Here is an 11,990-nt window from a genome sequence, read left to right as displayed (position 1 = left end):
TCAAGCTTCTCTACTATGGAAACCACCTGGACAACTGAGAGCCTTCACAGAAACATCCAGACGCATACATTTTTAACTTATGGTTCAAATTTTAATCAAACTAATTTTGGACAAGTTATTTAAAATTACTGTCATGCCTGTAGTTTTATAAAGTGAAGACATCAGATATATGTTTTAGTTTTAAAGTAATGTGCTAATTTTTTAAGGTTTTGTGAGCACATGCTGTGCCCAGCAGTGCATTATGGGTAATCTCAGTACATTCACGACAGGACAAATGCATTTCAGACACTCTGTTTAGGCTCCACGGACAGCAGCATTAAACTCTAGTGCCTAAAACTCTTGTGAATATATTCTCTGGGTTTATAGACGTTATTGTATTTGCGTTTGTTAAATTCCACGCATCTTAAATCAATGTAGCAGACATGGATTATCTGGAATTTTGTTTTGGCAAGTTTTCAAGGCCTCTACTGTCATCTACTGGCCATTAGTGTTCATGGCAGTATTCGCCCTAAGTACTAAGCATCTGGGCACCAGTAGATGGCAGTGTTCTATTTATTTGGACCCCGGTTATATCAGATGGTTGTCAAATCAACTTTTTGGCTTTGCAAATGGCTTTTTTTTTCCAAATTAAGTTTAAAAACAAAACAACAACAACAGCAAAAACATTACAAGACAGCTCTGCGGTGTTTACACATGCACAGTGCGAGCGGTTGGATGCTTGTAGCTCTTCAGGAGCAGGATACAGAATAATATCAAACAGGTTTGATTTTCATTCGACCATATGATCAGCGATCAGGAGGTGGTTGTCAGATGTTGAACGCAGCTTGTTACCCCATGTACACTACATGATGCAGGACGTGCGATTAACCTGAAACTCGGTCCAAAAATTTCTCACACGAATGAAAAATCATCTGAAAAAGGGCCAAAACTCACACAGTGTGAAGCCAACATTTATGTGTCAACACAATAGTGAGTGCACATTTTACAACATCATAAAATGTGTGCACGGCACTAATAAAACGTGCGCACATTCTCTCCACATGCAAAACATTTTGCAATGACACTTCCAGGGCTCCATAAAAATGCCCGTTTGTACAAATAAAAAATGGAATATTTTACAAAAGCACATTTATCTGCAAACACCAACACACGACACGTCACATTAACGTGTTGGTTTACATAATGAATGACTGAACCAACCAGTGTTTAGTAGAGGCACTTTTACCCAGAATCCTTTGCGATCTGCGAATTAGTGCATTATTCAACATTAAAAGATATATGTTATATTTTAACTTTGTACAAATGACAGACTTGACATTAATGGAGTTATTCTATCAGTATTCATACAAAACCATAAGTCAGGATGCCTTTATTTTTCAAGACCTCCGCCTGACCGGAGCATTGTGATTGGTAGAGAGCTGGCTTTGTGGCTGCTCTCAGGGTGCTGCAGTGCTGTAGCCGTGTAGCTTCTAGAAGGGGGCAGCATGTTCAGACATAGCAGTGCTGACTCATTGTTTGGGTCTTTTGTCACTTTTTATGCTTCCAAATGCGAGCGTGGTTTTAAAACTTAAATTCAGCTTCTTAGCAGTTGCAAATGTACCAGAGACAATACTGGAATTTATCGGTTATCTGTAACTTCCGATACATTTTTGGGTGGTTCATTGGTTTATCTTTATCAAAGATAACTTTTCAGTTATTTGATTATCTGTTATCCAAGTTAATTGATGTGTGTGTGTGTGTGTGTGTGTGTGTGTGTGTGTGTGTGTGTGTGTGTGTGTGTGTGTGTGTGTGTGTGTGTGTGTGTGTGTGTGTGTGTGCGTGCGTGCACGCGGGCACATGCATGTGTGCATGGAGGGGCAGTGGTTATCTTCAGATATAAATAACAGTAATATAAATAACATCAACAGTCAATCTGGGCAGAGGACAAGGTGGGTGTGATTCTTGAGTTAACTTCTCTGCTCTGTTGTCTATGCAAGTTCTATGTAATGCAGATCGTTTTTATATTTTCGCCTTTTTTTTCTTGTCAGTTTTATGAAATGTTAACTTTCTTCTGCTGTGAGATAATATCTGACCTTTTCATTGCAGAAACATTTTATGTTTGCTGCGGTAATGACTGTCCACAGCAACAGCATCCATGTCTTGGTTCTCATGGCTCGTTACTCTGTGGACCTCCTCAGCACCATCCCTGCTTCTGATGGGGCTGCTGGGGAGACAGCAGGGGTTCAGAGTGGGACTTCGGGTGGTTGAGACAACAATTTGTTCTCGATGGGGTACACCAAGCAGCCAGGGTCTGACTCAGGATGGAGATGTTCGGTGGTCTATTTAATCTTCACTACCAGCCTCCACTGATAGACAATGACTTCACTGAACTGCCACACTTCAAAAGTTGCACTCGGTAAAAGTGCTTCTCAGCTAATATCGTTTGACCTTGCTGTTTACAGTTTATACCACAACTTATCAAAAGGATTACTTGGATCACTTACATATAAGTACAGCTGGTAACATTTACTGTTTCTCTCTTCTTGCATTGTGCTCTCAGCTTACAGCAGACTACTTTACAGTACATGTATGCCATGATATTTGCAGTGGAGGAAATCAATCGAAGTACAAAACTGCTGCCTAGTCTGAACCTGGGCTACAGCGTTCTTGATGGTTGTGGCTTACACCCTTGGGTTCTGCAGGGAGCACTGTCATTGGTCACAGGAAAGAGCAGCAGCTGTAATTCAACACAAATCCCAGAATATTCTGAGTTGCTTGAAGAGCAACTCAAAGAAAAGAGAGGTAAATGCCATCAAATTATGTAATTATAGAATAAGAAAAATGTTTCTGAAATGGAATCATAATGCAACAGTTTATTTGAATAAAACAATTTTTTTTTTTTCATTCTCCATCACTGACACTGTGAACACGCAATAAACCCATTTCTTTGATCACTGGTGCAACCTCAGCCACAGCAGCAAAGATCATCTCCAGGACACTGGGGCCACTCTCTATACCATAGGTGTCAAACTGATTCCAGACATCGGAATCCATCCGGGACATCGTGTGACTACCACAGAAATGACAAGAGAGCAGGACATAGCACTTTTGCGGCACATTCCACTGTTACAGGAGATTTTGTAATAAAAGACATGCGGAGGATTTCGCGCATCGGCACGGAGCCGCTCATGGCGCACAACAAAAAAACACCTCCGTGTTGGAAACCATTCAGAAGATTCAGACAGCTTTCGATGGCTTTTCAGTCGAGTGAGTATCCGAGAAATTGTGTAACAGCTGGACATGCCACAACATGTCCTGTGAGACTGAAATATTGTGTGTGTGTTAAGTAGAGGACGTTTGACAATCTTTTGCGCTAAAACACCTGTTAGGTCTTAAAAATAATTCAGGAAACACAGCCAGCACCTTTTAGAGTTGGAAACCTGGAGAGAAAAAAAAAGAGATTGATTCACAGTGCTTTTAATTCAAGTTTTAACATTCACGGATGTTACAACCTTGTTCTTGGATCAAATGAAATAATGATTAAAGGGGTAAATGCAAAACCACTTTTTATGCGCCTTTCATATTTTCACGTGTTTACTATTTAACATCTCCAAAGTTCCACAGTTGTATGTGTACTGACAGAGTCTCATCCTATGACCATCATTTAGGCCTGACAGCTTCTTTGAGAAAAATGTAACAGCAATACCTCCCAAATAAATATATAAAAAACATGAAAATATTGCAGTTTTTTTGGATTAGACATCAACATGCACGAGGGCTATGAAAAGTAACAATGAAAGTGAACTTGCATCACCCAAGCTGAGGAAATTATTGATGGAATAGGTTATCAAACCAATGCAGTTACCCTGATACTTACTGTATATCAGGATGACAAAATAAAGACAGGAAGCTTCATTGTGCCCTAGCACATCCAATTATGCATTTAATAAATTTGTCTGTTGAGCACTCCACTGTACCACAGACATGGAAGATGGCCACAGTTACCCCGATTTTAATCCAACCATCGCGTTGTCCAGAGTTGCGTTGTTCTCCCGAAGTGGGCAAACAAGAAAAAAGAAAGTTCCCTGCAAAGGCGCACAGTCTGAGGGACTGCAGGGACCAATGCCAGCAAACTTTGGAGCATAGCTGTCCAGTGGCACACATGTGCACCCCACACGCACTTAGTGGCCCTTGCAGCGTTATGCATACACACACACACACACACACACACACACACACACACACACACACACACACACACACACACACACACACACAGCTGAGTGATAATTACAGCCTCACGTATGCGCGCGGGGCACATGTGCACGTGAGGGAAAACAGCGCTCTGGTCTGCCATCCAGATGTTTGGAGATTGGGCAGTCTGCAGCGCCTTTTATAGCCATCTGACAGCAGTCTGTGTTGTCTACATATGCTCTGGATGCGATCTGATAGGTGTGGACAAGGCAGTTTGTCTACGCTCCGACACTGCAGACCACACCTCTTTTCCTCCTGACTGCATCGGATTATGGCAATATTTGCCAAATCGCACATGCTTCCGGCACTTTCTTTCTGTGTGTGACGGGGGCTTTACTACATAAGCCTGTCAGGGACTACAGATGGAAATTAGCCTATGGCTAAAATCTGACATATTTACAATTGTGTTCATTAATATGTACTGTCCCTTTTATATAAATAAATAAGAAATTGAGTTTTCCTCACTGAAATTGAGAAGTTTTCCTCACTGAAATTACTGTTAAGCAAGACAAAAGGAGAAACCATCACACCTTCCATGCAGACCTTTCACAAAAACAGCCCTTTAGGCATTGCTTCAGTAATATCAATAATTGTTTGTGTTGCATGTTTTAAACTTGTATACAAAGTGCATCCCAAAATAAAACACAGTAAAAGACAACATGTCAATGAATGAAAATTTTGGTCTCTTTAGATTTCAGTCATTATCAGGATAGTCTTCAAACCAGAACCATGATAAAAATTTCACATCAAGATAAATAACACTGGGGGGAAAATATAATATCTTTGCCATCTCCCAACCCGAGGTAAAATTACAGCGTGAACAACTGAATGAAATTTGATGAAACATACATCTGAAAATTCTATAACTAAAATACTGCACAATGTGTCACTTTGAATTATTTGTAACTTAAAGCAACTATGGTGAAGGTTATTTGCGCCATTGTTGCCTTGTAACATTTCAAAGCTTTCTTTTCATCTCATTCACGTACTTTCACTTATATACATCAGGTGTTTCAGGAGGAAACTGAAGGATCAGGTGTGTGTTTGGAATTTGTGGAGACTCTGAACAGGGCTGAAATTATGAGTGATGTCAGAAGAACAGTGCTGACGATTCAGGCCTCGACTACAAAGGTGATTCTGATCTTTGGCTGGTATACTGATGTACAGCACCTCTTCCAAGAACTATTTTGAAAGAATGTGAGGAAATGAAACTGTGCATTTCAGACATTCATTACAATGCAATACAATTTAAAAATTGATATTACTATGGCTGTCACTTCTTGTGTGCAACTGTTGTAGCCAGGTAACGGACCGACTGTTTCTTGCCAGTGAAGCTTGGAGCACCAGCAGTGATCTGCTGCAAAATCGTGTTCTATCTGATGTGGCAGCTGGTGTTCTTGGTGTGGCCATTCGAAGCTCAAACATATCTGGATTTGTAAAGTATATCAGAAGCTTAAATCCAACACAATACCCTGATGATGTGTTTTTAAGAGAATTCGGGGAAAATGAGTTTGGATGTCAACCTGGAGCTACACAGTCACCTCTTTTTTCACATTCAGCTTCATTAAGAAAATCTTGAGCATCTAACCATCCAACGAAGTGTCCAGATTTATCTGGTGGTGACCACTCCCTTCAAAAAGCTTCACTTTTGTGCTGTAATGGGACTGAGTCCTTAGAAGTGGTGCATAATGGATTAACTGATGTTTCCCAGCTGAGGGTGGCGAATAATGTCTACCTCGCTGTTTATGCTGCAGCCCACGCTCTTCACAACCTTCTGTCCTCCTCTGATGGAGACAGCCCTAAAAAAACATCAGCTCCCCATGCTCCTCTCCAAAACACATCAAACCATTGGAAGTAAACAAAAGTATACTCTGTGTATATATAGTAGGTTTCTATCCTATACATTCTCACTTTTAGGCTTGGTCAGTGTAGGTATGTCATTTAGTGATGGGTGGAGAGACATGTTTTGTGACAGCTGCATCATTTCTCTGACTCCTGGCCAATGTTTTGACCATTCTCCCCATCACACTAGAGCACGATTGAGCACGAATGCCACACAAATGGATATTCAAACTACAGTTGGGCAAAGTCAAGCTACATCCAAAAACCTTGTATAGCATTTGTGAGTGCATGCTACACAGTCGGGCACAATTGTGCGGCCAGCTTGAATGTAGTGACATGTACACCACTGTCACGCTGCAGTCGTACTGGGGAAATGTCAAAAGGCGGCCGATGTGATGTTGTATCACTGTCTGATCATGTTTGATGTCGTATCGCTGTCTGATCATGTTCAAGGGAACCCTGAAATAGATCAGGCATGACAAATCCTGCCTGCATGTCCCAATTGTGCCCCTGATGATCCTGTCACCCCCCCCCCCCCCCCATGCATCCTTTTCAGGGCACGCAAAGGAAATATTTTAATGTGCAAAGTCTGTGGCAGCAATGCTAGACCGAAAGGCGCAGGAGGGGGACTGGTGGTCAAACACTCAATCACCTTTATACTTTTATTTATTCCCCCTTTTGACAAATATTTGTCAATAATCATTACATATGGATCTGTAACATAATACAGCGATGTATTTGGCACCAAGAGTGCATCGATGCCAAATTGGAGGCATCCAGTGTTTTTTACAGGCCTCCGGCAATCTCATGCACCTTTTAGTTTGGCTGTGATAACATCTGATCGAAGCACTGCACGTGCGTGTGGCTGGTTCATCCACACACCACCCTTTGTGTGTGTGTGTGTGTGTGTGGGGGGGTCAGGACAGCTGACCGAACCGCCATGCGTGCGTGAGATTGGTACACATGTGCACTCAGCTGCATATATGTGCTCATACTGATTGCTTTCCTGCACGTGTGCCAAACAGCTGATTCTCTGGTGGGTACAAGAGAGAAAGTGAGGGAGGGCGTTCGCATTTGACCTGCATTCTGGGTAGCTAAACTGGATTCAGGAGCTGGTGCACTCCAAATATGTGTGAATCATTTGAGGCGGCTTCGAAACTGGGTATTCGTACGGCATTTGTACACGGCTGTAGGAATGTCTGTCCCATATGAATGCGACTCAAATTCTGTCTGATTTTCCCATTTTGGCTGATTTGAGCTCATTCACGCTCACTCGTACTAAGTGTGATGGGGCTCTGAAGCATGTTCTTAGCATCTGAGTTCACATTGATCTCACCTTCCTTAGTACCATATGCATTTGGCATTGATAGATCTCGAGTTTTCATTCATTTTCTATACTCACTTACTCCAATTAAGGGTCACAGTACATGGCTGAAGCTTATCTCAGCAGTCACAGGGTGAGAGGTGAGAGACAACCTGGACAGGATGTCAGTCTATTGCAGGACCACATATACGAGACAAAAACCTCATAGACACACAAAAGCATTCACACATACGCTCAATTTAAAGTTTCCTTTTCATCAAACCAACACATTTTTGGAACAGGGAGGGAGCCGGAGAACCTGGAGAGAACCTGGGCAAACACTGACGAATATGCAAATTTCACCCAGATAGCTATCCCAGGACCTTCTTGCTGTGAGACAACAGTGCTAACCACTAAGCCAGTGTTGCCCATTTTAGGAGTTTGCCTGTGAATTTTGTTTATCTCTTATTGTACCCTTTGAAAGGAAACCTCTGCACATTGTTGGACTGTCTTAGATCCTGAGTATTGATGAGCCCTCTTACCGTGCCTTAGTAAAAAAAAAAAAAAAAAACTGGAGCTTTTCCATGAACAGAGTCTTGACCTCTCTTTCTCCCTGAACATTTAGTCATAGATAGTTGTGAGTTTGTGTTTTGAGTCTTGCCTGTCCTTGGCACATTACTGTATTTTATGTCACACACTACAGAGGGTCTTTGAACTGTGACAATTTTACATGTCCACACTCGTAACTTTATGGGGAATGTTCATGAAAACTTATCAGTCACATTGTTTGCCAATATATAAAATATTAAACACAAGCAATACTAACAACTAATTTCAAATGCTAACATACTAACTTTTTGAGCTTGGTGATTCTTCAGCTGTTGGAGCACCTGAACAAAGTGAACTTCACAACTCCACAGGGTGAGATGTTTAATTTTGATGGGGCTGATATTCCAGCAAAATACGACCTTGTCAAGTGGCAGAAAACTGCTGATGGATGGTTGGTCGCGTGGATGGGTTTGATTTCTTCCTTAACCAGTTGGCCATTCAGTGGAGCTCGGGATCTAATCAGGTACTCAGAAAGGAAAACACACACACACACACACACACACACACACACATATATATATATATATATACACTCAACAAAAATATAAACGCAACACTTTTGGTTTTGCTCCCATTTTGTATGAGATGAACTCAAAGATCTAAAACTTTTTCCACATATACAATATCACCATTTCTCTCAAATATTGTTCACAAACCAGTCTAAATCTGTGATAGTGAGCACTTCTCCTTTGCTGAGATAATCCATCCCACCTCACAGGTGTGCCATATCAAGATGCTGATTAGACACCATGATTAGTGCACGTGTGCCTTAGACTGTCCACAATAAAAGGCCACTCTGAAAGATGCAGTTTTATCACACAGCACAATGCCACAGATGTCGCAAGATTTGAGGGAGCGTACAATTGGCATGCTGACAGCAGGAATGTCAACCAGAGCTGTTGCTCGTGTATTGAATGTTCATTTCTCTACCATAAGCCATCTCCAAAGGCGTTTCAGAGAATTTGGCACTACATCCAACCAGCCTCACAACCGCAGACCACGTGTAACCACACCAGCCCAGGACCTCCACATCCAGCATGTTCACCTCCAAGATCGTCTGAGACCAGCCACTCGGACAGTTGCTGGAACAATCGGTTTGCATAACCAAAGAATTTCTGCACAAACTGTCAGAAACCGTCTCAGGGAAGCTCATCTGCATGCTCGCCGTCCTCATCGGGGTCTCGACCTGACTCCAGTTCGTCGCCGTAACCGATTTGAGTGGGCAAATGCTCACATTCGCTGCCGTTTGGCACGTTGGTGAGGTGTTCTCTTCACGGATGATGCGAAGGAGATGTGTTGCACTGCATGAGGCAAATGGTGGTCACACCAGATACTGACTGGTATCCCCCCCCCAATAAAACAAAACTGCACCTTTCAGAGTGGCCTTTTATTGTGGGCAGTCTAAGGCACACCTGTGCACTAATCATGGTGTCTAATCAGCATCTTGGTATGGCACACCTGTGAGGTGGGATGGATTATCTCAGCAAAGGAGAAGTGCTCACTATCACAGATTTAGACTGGTTTGTGAACAATATTTGAGAGAAATGGTGATATTGTATATGTGGAAAAAGTTTTAGATCTTTGAGTTCATCTCATACAAAATGGGAGCAAAACCAAAAGTGTTGCGTTTATATTTTTGTTGAGTATATATACAGGGAGGGAGAGAGATAAAGTACTGTACAAATGTTTTAAACAGATGTAATGCATCAGGAAAGCATTAAAATTTTTGAAAACCTGAAAAATATTGATAAATAAATGAAATGTGTGATGAATGTCAACATTACTGATAATCTATATCAGAACTGGGTTCTATTTACGTGTGACTTCTTGATGTATAAGTCACACCAGAGTATAAGTCGCAGGACCTTAAAACTATTTTAAGAAAAAGATGTCAAAGTACAAGTACTTGTGTTTTACAATCATTTTAACATTGCATGATCATCTACAGCTGTGTTTGTGTTGTATTCCACTGACCAGTACACTTACAAAGAAATTATTATTACTGAATAAAAAATAGCTCACATGTTCACTTTTGTTAGAACTAATTTTGTGTTGACCTGCACATAAAAAGGGGGTGGGGGGATGGCCATCAAAGAGTACTTATATTATAACTCTGGGAAGCCTGAACCTTTAGCACAGTACTGTATATATGCTGGAAAGATCTCTTTTTTCATGAATGGGATGTGGTATGAGATGTTATCCTTAATAATACATTTTCTTTTTATTTCCGAATAACTTTTGTTCTGTTGTTCAGGTTCCTGTTTCAGTGTGCAGTGAGCGCTGCCCCCCAGGTACTCGGGTGGCCATTAGGAAAGGAGAACCTATCTGCTGCTTTGACTGTATCAGATGTGCTGAAGGAGAGATTAGTAATCAGTCTGGTGAGTATGAACCAAGGGCAATACACTGGCTTAATAGTTAGGACTCTTGCTCGCAGCTTCCAACCTGGTCCTTTCTGTTTGGAGTTTGCATGTTCTCCTCTTGTTTGTGTGGGCTTTCTCCTACCGCGTGCTGGGTAATCGGGAGTTTTCCCGGTGGGCTGGTCCAACCTGGGGCCGTTGTGAGGGGGTGTTAATATATACATACATACAACCCCTGGCAAAAATTATGGAATCACCGGCCTCGGAGGATGTTCATTAAGTTGTTTAATTTTGTAGAAAAAAAGCGGATCACAGACATGACACAAAACTAAAGTCATTTCAAATGGCAACTTTCTGGCTTTAAGAAACACTATAAGAAATCAAGAAAAAAAAATTGTGGCAGTCAGTAACGGTTGCTTTTTTAGACCAAGCAGAGGGAAAAAAATATGGAATCACTCAATTCTGAGGAAAAAATTATGGAATCATGAAAAACAAAAGAACGCTCCAACACATCACTAGTATTTTGTTGCACCACCTCTGGCTTTTATAACAGCTTGCAGTCTCTCCAGTTGACTCCAGTTTCCTCCCATTCGTTCCTTTTATTTTGTTGTTGTTGTTGTGCATTTTCAATTTTTCAGACATATTGCTTTAAGTTTTCTATCTTGACTCTTTGATGTCTTCCTTGGTCTACCAGTATGTTTGCCTTTAACAACCTTCCCATGTTGTTTGTATTTGGTCCAGAGTTTAGACACAGCTGACTGTGAACAACCAACATCTTTTGCAACATTGCGTGATGATTTACCCTCTTTTAAGAGTTTGATAATCCTCTCCTTTGTTTCAATTGACATCTCTCGTGTTGGAGTCATGATTCATGTCAGTCCACTTGGTGCAACAGCTCTCCAAGGTGTGATCACTCCTTTTTAGATGCAGACTAACGAGCACATCTGATTTGATGTAGGTGTTAGTTTTGGGGATGAAAATTTACAAGGTGATTCCATAATTTATTCCTCAGAATTGAGTGAGTCCATATTTTTTTCCCTCTGCTTGGTCTAAAAAAGTAACCGTTACTGACTGCAACAATTTTTTTTCTTGATTTCTTATAGTGTTTCTTAAAGCCAGAAAGTTGCCATTTGAAATGACTTTAGTTTTGTGTCATGTCTGTGATCTGCTTTTTTTCTACAAAATTAAACAACTGAATGAACATCCTCCGAGGCCGGTGATTCCATAATTATTGCCAGGGGTTGTATATGACCACCACTGTTAGGCTACACAGCAAGACACTTGGGCTGCTGTATCTTAAAGAGAAGACATTAAGTGTTATAAATGTCATACAATCACGAAAATTCACAAGAAAATAACTTAAGACTGCTTCTTTTGCAATGTTATCTTTTCCAAAGCCTGAGGTAGGTACATCCCATTACATGTTTAACACCCCTATGCATTCATTACAGTTAGTTCAGTCCAATGAGGCCCTGTGCGCTCAGATGGGACTTTCGCTACTAGCAAGTACAGGAGGAGTGGCCCATGAAGGAAAAGATGGACATAAAAAAGCCAGGTGGAGCTGTAAAAGCTAGATTAAAAAAAAGACACTGACTTGGCTGGGCAGACACTGTACAATATTTTCAATCGCTGTACTCAGCTCCAGC

The 11,990-nt window shown here is 41.3% G+C and overlaps 1 pseudogene; it reads left to right on the top strand.

Annotated features, from left to right (window-relative positions):
• Positions 1-2,300: 2,300 nt before the first annotated feature.
• On the top strand, positions 2,301-10,406 carry LOC117508956 (annotated as a pseudogene).
• Positions 10,407-11,990: the final 1,584 nt, after the last annotated feature.

This window comes from Thalassophryne amazonica, chromosome 4, assembly GCF_902500255.1.
Source record: "Thalassophryne amazonica chromosome 4, fThaAma1.1, whole genome shotgun sequence".
Taxonomy (NCBI): domain Eukaryota; kingdom Metazoa; phylum Chordata; class Actinopteri; order Batrachoidiformes; family Batrachoididae; genus Thalassophryne; species Thalassophryne amazonica.
The sequence above is the reverse complement of the archived record's forward strand: the minus strand, read 5'-3'. Positions and strand labels throughout refer to the sequence as shown.